Here is an 11,502-nt window from a genome sequence, read left to right on the forward strand (position 1 = left end):
TCATTAGATTCAATCATAGGAAAGGCTCTCACCCCTGCCTACTGCTCCAGTGGGAGAGATGAAGAAAAATTAACATCAAGAGTTAAGGTTGATGCACATTTTTCTAACTACATCACCCAAGAATGAATAGCTGCAAGGATTTCACTGCCCTTGTTCTGTTTATTACAGAATCTAGGTTCCCCACGAACCCAAGCTTCAGGGACCCTGAGCAGGGTTGGTAAGAACACTTCACCACTTTCTCATTTTGCCTGGGAGGTGGGTGGGGGAGGGATTGGGCATATGGCAGGCTGTATGTATCAAGAGGAAAAAATCTCACTAGTGGTTTTTGGAGAGTTTTGGGTGGAGTATGTTTTCCTTCGTGTCGATGCTGTAGCTATAAGCCAGGGTCTGCACACAGCCCCTGTCCAAAACTCATCACTCTGCCAAATTGAGTTCAACAGGACTTTATCAGAAGGACCATAACTATGGAATGGGGGCAGAGAAATGGCCCAAATCAATGCCTTCACAGAGAGTACTTCTCCTCCCCTCTAATTTTGGTTCAAAGGCAGTGTTTCCTTCCATGTCTATATAACACACAGAGCTCCCATCAATCTGGCTCCAAAGGCAGCTGCACTGCAAGAGGTCATGGTGGGTGTTTATCCCAACAGGAGGCTAGCAAAAGTTCCTTTCCAAGGCTGAAGAAAGCTTCAGCCTTAACTAAGCCATCCCTCATCATGTGAGTTCTCAAAATTGCAATATATCAGCAAAGGCCAAGTAGGGTGTGCTGTTGAAATGCCTAGAAATGCCTGAAGCTGTTGTGGGTCCTTAGCAACCATGTGAGGAGAGAACTCAAGCCAAAGTCTGGCTTGAACATCAGCCTTCCACTTGATACTCTATTTCCTCCGGCCCACCTGGATGCTGTCTTTATTCAGCTGATAGGAAATGCTGCTACTTTGTAACCAGATCTGAACTCACGTGTGTTGGTACCCTCACTTGTGCTAGTGAGCTTGCTTACGCGCTTCCCTGCTACATATCTAGGATGGCTAATATGGGACAATTAAATTTGGTGTCTCAGAGACTTCAAGTCACACAGCTGCATGCATTTAATGACACAAATAAAACATTATTGTTCTTAGTCTTTCATACCCTCTCTCCCCCTTCATTCATTCTCCCTTCCTCCAATTCTTTCCGTTTTTATTGTAAATTGGTTTTAGAAAGGGTAAGCTGTGTAGCACAGGATGGCCTTAAACTCCAGGTCCTGTCCTCTCAGTTCCCAGGCTCTGGGATTGCAGGTGTACAACACCAAGTGAGGCTAAATTAACCCTTTCATCTCTCCATCTTCCTGGAGCCTCCACTTCCATCTCTTCTCTTCTTGTTTTAAATTTTTAATTATTTTTGTTTCTTATTTTATATATCCATCCCAGTTCCCACTCCCTCCCTTTGATTTTCCCTCCCTCCCACGCCCCCAGACCACCCTTCCATCCCATCCCCCTCCCTCCACTGCACAGGGAGGGTGATGCCTTCCAGGAGGGGTCAACAAAATCTGTTCAGTTATTTGGAGCATGGACTAGGCCCTCCCTCCTGCCTCTAGGTTAAGGGAGTATCCCTGCATGGGGAATGTGCTCCCAAAGTCTTTTTTGTGCACCAGGGATACATCCTGGTTCCACTGTCAGAGGACCCTTAGACTGCCCAGGCCTTCTAACTGAAACCCATGTTCAGGGGGTCTGAGTTGGTCCAATGCTATCAGTTTGGGGGGACATTAGCTCCCCCTTGTTCAGGTCAGCTGTCTCTGTGGGTTTCTGTAGCCTGGTCTTATCCCCATTTTCTTATCACTCCTCTCTCTCTCTGCAACTGGATTCCAGAAGTTTGTCTCAGTGTTTAGCTGTGGGTGTCTGTTTCTGTTTCCATCAGCTACTAGATGAGGGCTCTATGATGGTAGATAAACTAGTCATCAATCTCATTATCTGGGAAGGACATTTAAGTTAGTCTTTCCACTGTTGCTCAGATTGTTAGTTGGGGGTCATCCTTATAGGTCTCTGGACATTTCTCTAGAGTCGTTTTTCTCTTTAAACCTATAAGGGCTCCCTATTTTATGGCCTCTCTCTTTCTCTCTCTCTCTCTCTCTCTTTCCCTCCCTCTCTCCTCTATTCCTCCCTGACTCAGTCTTCCTAGTCCCACATGCTTTCCTCTCCTCCCCTTCTCTTTCTCCAGGAAATCTTGTTCCTTTCCCCTTCTGTGAGGGACCTTGTATGAATCTCGTAGATTCATCCTTGTATCCTAGATTCTCTGGTGCTCTTGATTATAGGCTGGTGATCTTTTGCTCTATGTCTAAAATCCATATATGAGTGAGTACATACTATGTTCTTTTTGTGACTGGATTACCTCATTCCGGATGGTTTCTTCAAGTTCCATCCATTTGCCTGTGGATTTCAAGATTCCATTGTTTTTTTTTTTGTTTTGTTTTGTTTTGTGTTTGTGGTTGTTGTTTAGTTTTTGTTTTTGTTTATTTCTGCTGAGAAGCATTCCATTGTGTAAATGTGCCATATCTTCTTTATCCATTCTTCAGCTGAGGGGCATCTAGGTTTCTTCCAGGTTCTTGCTATTACAAATAATGTTGGAGAGGATGTGGAGAAAGAGGAACACTCTTCCACTGCTGGTGGGAGTGCAGACTTGCACAGCCATTTTGGTGATCAGTATGTCAGTTCCTCAGGAAAATGGGAATCAGTCTACCACAGGACTTTGCAGTTCCATTCTTAGGCATATACCAAATGATGCACATCCATTCAACAAAGACATCTGTTCAACTATGTTTATAGCAGCATTTGATTTTCTTGCATATGGGGAAAGTCTGACAGACAGGCAAATGATAGATAGATAGATAGATAGATAGATAGATAGATAGATAGATAAAGAAGGGACACCCCCACACACGCACATACACACACAGAACACTACATTGCAGTGTGATGTCTACTGCTGCTGAGCTCAAGTCCTCTTGGTTTCCATGTGTGCTCTGCAGCCAGGACTTGGAAGACTACACCTATGTATGAGTTTGGACTTTCACCATCCCTCTTCTCTAAAAGTCTTTACCTAAGATGTGAGTGGTTTCTGGTTTGGAGGCAAAGCAGAAACCATGGAGATTCCTAAAGAGTCACCACCTCAGACTGTCTTTGTCTGAGGTCCCCTTGATGTGAAAGTAAGGACAGAGAAGAAGTGAATTCACTTATATAATTTTTTGAATGTGTTGCTCCAAAGCCACTGTAAATTGAGGAGGTGCCCTTATTCTTGCCCTTCAGTTTGTTCTCTGCTAGTGTAGCTTGGTTAACTAATTTTCCACACCACCCTGAGATATTCCTGGGTCAACTTTTGTCTTCTCTTCAGCGATAAGGGAGGTAATATATTGGCAAGGCTGGGGAGATAGGAAACTTACGTGGAAATTAAAAGAATCAAAACTGGCACCAAGGTTGTGCTCTATCCGATTGCCTAAAAGAATAGTGACCCTTGGTGGCTAGAAAAATAAGCTGACCTGAACTAGCAGGAGCTCACTGACTCTGAACTAACAACAGGGAACGTACATAGGACCAAACTGGGCCCTCTGAATGTGGGTGACAGTAGTGTGGCTCGGGCAGTTTCTGGGGCCACTTGCAGTGTGACCAGGATTTATCCCTAGTGCTTCAACTAGCTTTGTGGACCCCATTCTCTTTGGAGGGATACCTTGCTCAGTCTAGACATAGCGGAAAGGGCCTTGGTCCTCCCTCAAAGTAAGAAGCCAGAATTCTTTGACTTCCCATGTGAGGCCTTACCCTGTCTGAGGAGTGGTGATGGTGGTGGTGGGGGAGTATGGAGGGAAGGAAGGGGTAGCAGAATGAGGAGGAAGTGGGAACTGGGGTTGGTATGTAAAATGGAAATAGGTTGTTTTTAAAATAAAGAAAATGAGGAAGAAAACTAAATAAAAAATAAAGTTTAAGAAGTTTTTAAATCAGGTAAATATCCTGTTCTCTCTACCCCTGGCATTAACAAGTCTGACAGTTTGAAGAGGAAAAGAGACCCATTAATAATAACCAACCTGCATACAGGAGGTATATATTTTGTTCATAGAGAAAATGAATGTTGTGGCAATTACTTGGACTTCTCTGTTAAAGAGCAGGCTACCAGTGAGGTTATGCTCACAATAGGATGATGTCTACAATATTATCTTGCACCTTATCATTTTTGATGAAATGTTTTCTTCACCCAATATTTCTAAGAGCAGAAGCAAAAGTTTGAGGCTTGAAAATAATCACACTCTGTGTCTCATCACATAATTTCTCATGCTTGGCCTGGCTGGCTATCAGTGTCCTGTAAATTGGCAGAACACATTGGCATCTACAGTGTTTTAAGGAAATGATGGATATATAGCAGATCAAAAGTTAGGAAAATTAAACATAAACTGTATTTTGGTGTATTTTTCATTAATAAATATATGTTAACCAAGACATGACATATAAGAAGTGTTTTCATTGAAAGGAGAAAATTATTTTTCATTCATTCATGACATGGGTAATACACACTGTCATCTTAGCCCCAAGACATGAAAATGAACAAACAAAAAGAGACCTCCAAGTTCACACAATCTTAATTGACAGAATCGTGAAAATGTTTGCTCAGCATAAGGGCAGGGTTGGAAGAGTACAGCAGGTGCAGAGATCTGAAAATGCAGAGAAAAGAGCAAAACGACAAATAACTATATTCCCTTGGTACATGAAGTCAGGGCTTTCTCTGGATCCACCTTTATTGACATAACTTCATAAACTTTCTTTCCTTTGGCTCTTTCCCTTTATCTCATACTATTGCTGTTTCTGCATTAATTATTATCATTGTGAATTTCTCAGAGAAGCCCCCCCCACAAAAAAATAGAAAATGGGTAAGGGCTGAGGTAAAGCAGCTTTTGGCTTTGTATCTCAAGACAAACCTCATGTTGGTTACAGAGTTATAAGCTCTCTTGACCGCAAGCCTTCCTGCCCTGACTGAACCCTGCTGCACCTGAATCTGAAAAGATTTTAATAGATCCCAGCAGAACCCAGTGCACCAAACTTGAGGAACATTAGTCTGTAAATGTGATGAAGTAAGCAGTGATAAACTCAAAGACAAAGATAGGTTGGAGAGGAAGGGGTGCATGGGAAGCTGGATGTTCTACAGCAACCACCAACACAACAAAAATACAAACAAAAAACCCTTGAGCTGGAGAGATGGGCTAGTGGTTAGGAGTACTTCCGGTGCTTGTAGAGGAAAGGAGTCCAGTTCCTGGTGGCTCACAGCCACCTGTAGATCCAAGTCAAGAGCATCTGTTACCCTATTCTGGACTCCACTCACACGTTGCTCACACATGTCCCTCTGCAGAAAGGAATATATACAAAATTTAAAGTAAATAACTAATTAAAAATGAAATACACCTTTTAAAAGTCCCTTTATACATTAGAAAAAAATAATTGTTGGCATTAGATACATAGCTTTTCTCAATATAAACATTTAGTGGTAAAATATAAGCAAAATAAGGCAATAATTATAACAATCAGAAATCTCCAGAGTTGGCATTTCATCCTATATCTTCCATTTTCTCTCTCTATTTATTCTTGTAGGTGAAATGTTTATTTCAATCACATAAGTTAGCTGCAAAATATATAAAGCAATGTTAAATGTAATGTTCAAGTCATACATTCATATGCAGGAATACATAATATATTGAATATATGTTAATGATAATACAAATGATTTTGTAATTTTAATTTTCTGATTACAATATACCTTTACCTTTCTATGGGTTAATTAAAGAAATACTACTTTTCTCCTCAATATTAGTACTTTAAAATGCTAGCAGTGAAGAGATGGAGTATGCTAACACTTGCTAAAAAGAGTTCGCACTCTCATGCATACATTGCTGCTGGGAGGACATTTTGTTTCGTTTTTTCTCCTGCTCGATATAGTGTCTACCTGTTATAATTAAAAGTCCCAGAAAATAAAAACTACAAGTAGTAAAAACCATTGCAATTATTTTCCAGAGATAAATACTGTTAAACTATACTGTTCATTCTGTACCAATAAAGCTCAGTGATTCTTTTACTTGTTTTGAAGGTAGACGTTTTACATAAGTGAGGTATTGTCAAGTCCATTCTTTAGAAAACAATTTTGCCCCCCATCCTTCTTGCTTGGTTGTATAGGTTCCTTTCTGATTTCTTCTCTAATGTTAAATTTATCCAAACAATGAAAGTCAATTGAAAACATCACTTCACTGTCTTAAAAATACCACTTCCCATTGTTGGGTACTAAGAACATGTTTAAGAATTAGAAAAGACAAGAAGAAAGATGTTGGCTTGGACAGGGACTTCATGAACATTCTGACCAGAGCCTCTGTTTGGAGCTCTATACTCTACAGCAGTCTGCTGACTGCAGACAAAGGCAGACAAAGCCAAAGTCATCCTCTGGCTATTTAAAGCCACAAGCCTCATCCACCTTTCTGTCTGAGCTATTTTGAGGTGAAGAGGCACACTGAAAGACTAGCATTTAGGGCCTTTGGAAATTGTCTACCAGGCTCTAAACTGAACATCTGTGCTTCCTAAGAGATATTCAAGATATCTGCAATTGTAGTTGTCATGGTTGGTTTGGGCAGTGAGGTAGATGCAGACTTTGAGCATGTACTGAGTAGAGGGGGCTGCTCAAAAGTCTGCAGTACTAGGGAATTCTCCCATTACAGAGTATCTTAAATTCTTATATGCTTATGGTACTGACATTGACAGTAATTTTTTTTTACATATGGATCCCAGTTCTCTCTCCCTTCCTTCTTCCCTTCCTCCTTCCCTCCCTCCCTCCCTCCCTCCCTCCCATGACCTCCAACCACTCTCCCATCCCATTCCTGCCAAATCCACAGGGAGGGTAATGCCTTCCAGGAGGGATCATCAAAATCTTTCAAGTCATTTTGAGTAGGGACTAGGCCCTCCCTCCTGCCTCTAGGTTAAAGGAGTATCCCTCTATGGGGAATGTGCTCCAAAAGTCCTTTTGTACACCAGGAATACATCCTGGTTCCACTATCAGAGGTCCCTTAGACTGCCCAGGCCTTCTAACTGAGACCCATGATTGGAGATGTCATTCTGCAAATATGTTTCTCTTATTGGTTAATGAATAAAGCTCTGTTGGCCAGTAGGAAAGCAAGATAGGTGGGACTAGGAGACAAGGAGTTTTGGGGGAGAGGTAGGAAGAGATTCAACATGTAGGACAGAAAGAGAGCAGAACACCAGGCCCTTTCTTGGGTAAGATAAAACCATGTGGAAATACTTAGATTAATAGAAATGGGTTAATATTTAAGACAGAGCTAGCCATAAGGAACTAGTAACAAGCCAACAGAATTATATCTAATACAGCCAGAATCTCTGTGTGTTATTTTGGGCTAGTGTGGTTGTGGGTCCAGGTGTCCTGAAAAACCTGCTCATAACAAAATTGTGCCAAACATGGACTTAAAAACTTCCACTTAAAACTTAACAAAAGCTTAAAAAAAGGGTTTTAGAAACAAAACAACAAAGACAAGCAAGGCTTCTTGGTAACAGCATTTTTCTTGGTTGGACTCTGTTTTGCTAGAGGCAAGCAGAAATTTGCGCAGCTCCTTTAAGGGAGGTTTCCTGACTCAGTATAAGTGACAAAAAAAATTAAACCACACAACTTTTAAGGAGTGATGTAAACAGACCCATGTTCAGGGTGTCTGAGTTGGTCCAATGCTGGTTTCCCAGCTATCAGTCTGGGGGCCATAGCTCCTCCTTGTTCAGGTCAGCTGTCTCTGTGGGTTTGTATAGCCTGGTCTTGTCCTCCCCCTCTGCATCTGGATTCCAATTCAGGTCAGTGTCTAGCTGTGGGTGTCTGCTTCTAGGAAGATTGAGTCAGGGGAGGAAAAAAATAAGAGAGAGAGAGAGAGAGAGAGAGAGAGAGAGAGAGAGAGAGAGAGAATAAAACAGGGAGCCATTATAGGTTTGAAGAGAAGACTGACTCTAGAGAAATGTCCAGAGACCTACAAGGATGACCCTGACTAACAATCTGAGAAACAATGGAAAGGCTACCATAAATGTCCTGATAATGAGATTGATGACTAACTTATCCATCATCATGGAGCCCTCATCTAGTAGCTGATGGAAACAGAAAAAGACAGTAATTGTATGTGGTGTGGTTTGCCAACAAGTGTGTAGGTTGAACCTTCAAATAAGTATGAAGAAAATGACAGATTTTCTTCATCTTTAGAGAAGATTCCTTGATGGACAGAGATAGTGGCTTAGTTAGTTTCACAATGATTCACAGCCCAAAAGTCCACTTCATTAAAATAGATGAGTATCAGTCACATAATGAGAGCCTAAGCATACACTGAGTCAAAATTAGTCTCAAAAATTAAGCAAGGTGGGCTTGTGGGAAATCTGTAAGTTCATTACCATAGGTTCAGGTGGCTGACATCATTCACACCAGCTCCTTGTGAGCCCAGCTACATAACCTGGAAAAGTTGCTTAGCCAAAAGTGTCCTGAACAAGAACACATAGAGAAAAGTGGTGATGGGAATGGGTCTAACTGTCAAGGTTACAGATTCTTGGGCTGACATGTGGGAATCACAGAGGACATTTGTGCTAATCATACAGGGCTCTATAATTCTTTATTACTGGTAAAATAATAGGGAAGTAAATAAAATTAACATTTATAATCATGATAGTACTTATTAAATACTCCAGACCTCCATTCAGCCTTTATCATAACTCAGTGAAGTAGATATTGGTGTCTCTTTGTTACACACAAGCTGAGTGAAATAAAACTACCTGGCTACTACCACGCAGCAAACAAACAGTGTAGCCAGAATAGAAACCTACCTCTCCTGATATCCCTCACTTTTCTCTTTTCTACAGATCCTATTTTGCCAACACACACACACACACACACACACACACACACACACACACAGAGAGAGAGAGAGAGAGAGAGAGAGAGAGAGAGAGAGAGAGAGAGAGAAGGTGGGCAGAGCATTTTTAAAAGGGAATGTAGTGAATATGCACAAGTGATGCTCTTAGTGGTTTCAGCTGAGGATGTATCCTGTCAGAACCCAAGATCAGGCCAGTACAGATGTCTGAATACTTACACACATAAGCTGTGAGCAGATGGGGTGGGGGATGCTCTCCTGAGCTACAGAAGGAATGGTCTGGTGGGTAAGAAGCCTGCAAGTCAAAAGAATTAGAGTTGTCCACAGTCAGAAATGGTGATCTTCTTGCTTGTCTTGCCATTCTTGGACCCAGAACGCTCCATGGCTTCCACAATGTTCATCCCTTCTTTCACCTTCCCAAAGACCACATGCTTGCCATCCAGCCACTCAGTCTTGACGGTGCAGATAAAAAAAAAAAAAAAAAAAAAAAAAAAAAAAAACTGGGAATGATTTGTGTTTGGTCCAGCATTTGCCATGGACAAGATGCCAGGACCTGTATGCTTCAGGATGAAGTTCTTATCCTCAGATTTCTCTCTGTAGACAGACCTGCCGCCAGTGCCATTATGGCATGTGAAGTCACCACCCTGGCATATGAATCCGGGGATAATTCTGTGAAAGGAGGAACCCTTGTATCCAAATCCTTTCTCTCCAGTGCTCAAAGCATGAAAGTTTTCTGCTGTCTTTGGAACTTTGCAAATAGCTCGAAGGAGACACAGCCCAAGGGCTCGCCATCAGCCGTGATGTTAAAAACACAGTTGGGTTGACCATGGCTGCAGGAAGAAGCAGCAGTGGACAGCGGTGTCTGCAAAGCCTATCCTTCCCCCCTTAAATGGAATAAAATGTCATTCATCCTGCTTAACTCAGACCTTCAACTCTAGAAGGAAAACCCATGACTTTCTTTAGATCCTCTTCTTTATTGATAAAAGGCTTCTAACCTGTTGTTGTTTTACCATATGTGTGTGTGTATGTGTGTGTGTCTAATGTTTATTTTTTCCTAATTTTATATATCAATTCCTGTTCCCACTCCCTCCCTCCCATGCCACTGACCCCCTCCTCCCATCCCACACTCTGCAGGAAGGGTGATACCTTCCAGGAGGGATCATCAATATCTGTCAAGTCATTTGGAGTAGGGTCTAGGCCCTCTCTCCTGCCTCTAGGCTAAGGAAGTATATCCCTCCATGGTGAATGTGCTCGCAAAGTCCATTTGTGCATCAGGAATACATCCTGGATCCACTGTCAGAGGTCCCTTCTAACTGAGACCCATGTTCAGGGGGTCTGAGTCTGTACAATGCTGGTTTCCCAGCTAACAGTCTGGGGATCCATGAGCTGTCTCTGTGGGTTTCTGTAGCCTGGCATTGACCCCTTTTCTTATCTCACCTCCCTCTCTGCAACTGGATTCCAGAAGTTTTTAGCTGTGGGTGTCTGCTTCTGTTTCCAACAGCTACTAGATGGGGGATCTATGATGGCATATAAGTTAGTTATCAATCTCATTATCAGGGAAGGGCATTTAAGGTAGACTTTCCACTGTTGCTCAGATTGTTAGTTGGGGCCAGTTTTCTCTTCAAACCTATAATGGCTCCCTCTCTTATGGTATCCCTCTCTTTTGCTCTTGTCACTTTGTCTCACGACTCAAACTTCCTGATCCCACAAGTTCTCCTCTCTTCCCCTTCTCTTTCTCCTAAATCCCTCTACACTCACTGCTCCCCTACTCCCAATATGCTCAGGAGATCTTGTTCCTTTCCCCTTCTGTGAGGGATCTTGTATGAATCTCTTAGATTCTTCCTTGTATCCTAGTTTCTGGTGCTGTAAATTACAGGCTGGTGCTCCTTTGCTTTATGTCTAAAATCCATATATGAGTGAGTAAATAACTAGGTTCCCACACTCAGAATGGTTTCTTCAAGTTCCATCCATTTGCCTTTGAATTTCAAGATTTTTTTTTTTTTTGAATTTCGATACTTTCAGTTTATTCCCTCCCAAAAAAACAACCACAATCAAATGAGGTGAGTTTCTTTTTTTGTCTTCATAAAATGATCAGCTTAGGACTGGATCACTTGGCCCTTTCTCTTCTTATCACCTCCCAGTTCAAAATGCTTGCATTTCTTAATAGCCAGCATCTGCTTAGATCTGCAGTTAGGCTCAACACACTCAAGCCTCAGCACAATCTTCTTTGTAGTTTTAGCCTTTTTTTCGGAAAATGGGCTTAGTCTGCCCACCATATCCACTCTGTTTCCTGTCATAATGCCGCTTTCCCTGGGCATACAAAGAGTCCTTGCCCTTCTTGTACTGCATCACTTTATGGGGCCGGTGCTTGCCACCTTTCTTGCAGAATGTCCTGCGGGTCTTAGGAACATTCACATGTTGGCGGGAGTGATATCGGCACAGAAAGAAAGAGGGAAGGCCAGCGATGGAAGTTTATAGGAGGAGCCGCTCACGATTCCATTTTTTTCCCTGCTGAGTAGTATTCCATCGTGAGTATTAATCCATCGTATTATCATGAAAGGGTGTTGGATTTTGTCAAAGGCTCTTTCGGCATCTAGTAAGATGAT

The 11,502-nt window shown here is 42.0% G+C and overlaps 1 pseudogene; it reads right to left on the reverse strand.

Annotated features, from left to right (window-relative positions):
* Positions 1 to 9,133: 9,133 nt before the first annotated feature.
* Positions 9,134 to 9,724, reverse strand: LOC127234115 (peptidyl-prolyl cis-trans isomerase A-like; annotated as a pseudogene).
* Positions 9,725 to 11,502: the final 1,778 nt, after the last annotated feature.

The sequence above is a fragment of the Phodopus roborovskii genome, unplaced genomic scaffold (genome assembly GCF_943737965.1).
Source record: "Phodopus roborovskii unplaced genomic scaffold, PHOROB, whole genome shotgun sequence".
NCBI classification, from domain to species: Eukaryota; Metazoa; Chordata; class Mammalia; order Rodentia; family Cricetidae; genus Phodopus; species Phodopus roborovskii.